We start from the raw sequence: 3,171 nt of genomic DNA, 5'->3' as shown, positions 1-3,171 counted from the left end.
AGCGGTTCGATTCCATGCTGTCTTGCCGCATCACAAATTGCCGCGAATGAAGGTACCTTCGATATCAATGAATGTGCCGCTGGCGTATTCTTTTTTCGCCTGTTCAATTTTTGTCATGAGTTCATGGACTGCTGTCTCCGTGGATTTACTTTTCTGGTGGGCGTGTTGGCTATGGTGAAGCGGCCACTTAGGAATGTGTGTATCCCTTATGAACCGATATACTAGTCTTTCTAGTGCTTTTAGTAGAAAGGACGTTAGACTGATCAGTCGGAAGCTTTTTGTGTCTGTGCAGGTGGGTTTCCCTGATTTGGGAATAAATATCACCTTCACATCACGCCAGTTAATTGGAATATAAGCATGTGCTAGGCATGCATGATACATATTCCGAATATGTAGACCCAGAGCATCCATTCCCTCTATTACAAGCGCAGGAATGATACCGTCCGGACCTGAAGACTTGTATCTATGGAACGAATTAAATGCCCATTTTACTCGCTCCAGTGATACTGCTTTGCATGCCAGATTGCACTTTCTCGGTTGAGGGCTGTATGCACCTGTTGGCCCCGAGGTTAGATTTTGGATACTGCCTGGGAATTGCACTTCAAGCAAATGGTTTGCCATTTCTTCATCGCTTTCTGTTTACCTCCGTTCTGTAAACGTAAATAACCCAGTTTCTGGCTACGTTCTTTAACAAGAATCCGCTCAGCATTGAGGTTGCCTCAAGGGAGTTAGTCTCTTCGCAAAAGCGTCTCCATTATGATCGTTTAGCAGATCTTATGCTCTTCTTTAGAGGCTTCTGTGCCTCTTTAATTCTGAATTACACTTCAGAACAACATTGAGGAGCATCCTTGTCGTTCCCCTTTGTTTTTCCCCATGGTGTTTTACCCTTCTTTGGCATCTTGAGTGGACAGCTTTCTTCGAAATCTTTCAGGCAAGTTGTGATCATCTAGATTGTCTTCTCAATTCCAGCCATGGATTTGGACTCGAGTGCTCAATTCTACTTTATACGTCGTCGAATATGTCTTCTGCCACAGCACGTGTTGTTGCTTGCAATATGCCGACGTATTTGTAGACGTCAGCCGAATCCATACCCTCAATTTGGATGTTATTTTGGCTGTATCCTTCATTGTCGGTGTGTTTTCCCTGAACAATTGTTTTATGCGACATTTCTCCAATCCCAACTGCATGCCGATATCCCTGCTGAACTGGATGGTGATGTCCAGCAAGGAGCGAAGTTGGTTCTCGTCTTTGGCATACAATTTGATGTCGTCAATGTACATTAAATGGCTCAATGCACATTTCGACAATATGCCATGCTTGACTTGGAACCCGTATTTGCTTTCATGCAAAAGATGGGATAGCGGATTCAAAGCCAAACAAAACCACAGTGGGCTTAGAGAGTCGCCTTGGAAAATGCCACGCCTGATTGGTATCTCTCCTGATGTTTGCGAAGATACCGATAGCTTCGTGCTCCAATTCTTCATTACTGTTCTCAGTAGAAGAACAACATTCGGGTTGATTTTATACAAGCGTAACACTTGTAGTAACCACGAATGTGATATGGAGTCAAAGGCTGATTTATAATCGATGTAGGCTGTCGAGATATTTCGTTTTCGGTGAACAGCCTGCTCTACAGCTACCGTATCCATTATAAGCTGTTCTCTTTCTCGGGAGCCTTTTGCGCATCCTTTTTGCTCCTTAGCTATCAATTTATGAACATCAAGATGTTTTGAGATGTCCGCGCACAGAACTGAAGTGAAGACCTTGTAGATGGTAGGAAGACAAGTAATTGGTCGACATTCTGAAGGGCAAGAGACACCTTGTTCCTTGGGGATGAAAGAAGTTACCCCTTGGTGTAAAATGCTGGAACTAATTTAGGTCGGCAATCATCAGTCGATAATTTCTCCTATCTATGGTCGAAAATCACAACCGATAACAGCTACGATAAAGAAATCCGCGCACGGTTGTTGGCAGCCAACGGAGCCAGAGAACGTCTCATCATAGGGTCAAAGCTCTTACTGTAAAAGACAATGATCTTGCCAGTCCTCATGTATTGCTCGGAAACTTGGGGGCGGGTCTAGACCGGATGCCGGTTATTGCGCCGTTGATGATGATGATGATGAATCATCAGATTGAAATGATTTGCCAATACCCTGTGAGTGCTCTTGAAGCGTTTCAGCCAGAAGTTGTGAATCTTATCAACTCCTGGCGTCTTCCAATTACCTGCCTTTTCAAAGGCTGCTTCTATGTCAACTTCAGTTACGTTAGGCATGGTCATTTCCTTTTAGGGATATCGAATTGATGGACCTCGGCGCAATACCGGGATGTCTGCAGTTCCTTATTAAGGCAGGCCTAGACCGGATATCGGTTGTTGCGCCGTTGATGATGATGATGATCACTTCCGACCTCGCATGGACGCATAAGGTGTGAGAGCCACGCTGCTCCTCAATTGCAACGGCTGGGTTCGCTCCAAACACTTCTCCATAAGGCTTCTGCCCGATCCAGTTCGAGGCTACTTTCATCGACTGAGTTTGTGAGATTTTTATGGAATCCCCGTTGGTTTTGAAAAACAAGGGGTTGTCTGTCTGTGAAAGCTTTTTTGATAGCTACGGATGGAATTGGAGCATACCGTAAGTTTCTCCTTCAGCACTTCGAGGATTTCTTCGATTGTCACATCATTGGACTTGCTTGCGTGACACGACCAACCTCCTTTCTCAACTTTTCGACTCTTTTGTTGAGTCGAAATAGCTAGAATGGTAAATTCCTATTCCTAGATTACTGGGTTCATGGAGTGTCCTACAGGTGGAGTATTCGTGTTGCTCCTTTGTTCAATCCTCCGGTAAGTTGATGACTCCAGACCGACCTCAAGTGAAACCTCTTGGAAAATTTGTTGCTATATTTTTCACTATCACACGGTATTGATTGACCACGTTCTGCTTCGGAACAAGACTTATTTCCGAAAAGCGGGTTATGAACGCGTCATGGAGTCGGTGTCTGTACCCAAATGGACGTTCCAAATCCGTGACACGGTAATAGGCGCGGACGATAAATTCGTTAAGTTGGTTCGTCCAAATCATACGACGCCTAGGTCTCCCGTCCCTAGTGGTTGATGCCATAACCGCCAAAACATCCAAGGGCGAAGAGCCTCCCTGGTGTTGTTGACCGACTCTG

Source organism: Hermetia illucens, chromosome 1, assembly GCF_905115235.1.
Source record: "Hermetia illucens chromosome 1, iHerIll2.2.curated.20191125, whole genome shotgun sequence".
Taxonomy (NCBI): Eukaryota; Metazoa; Arthropoda; class Insecta; order Diptera; family Stratiomyidae; genus Hermetia; species Hermetia illucens.
Note: the sequence above shows the minus strand (reverse complement) of the source record.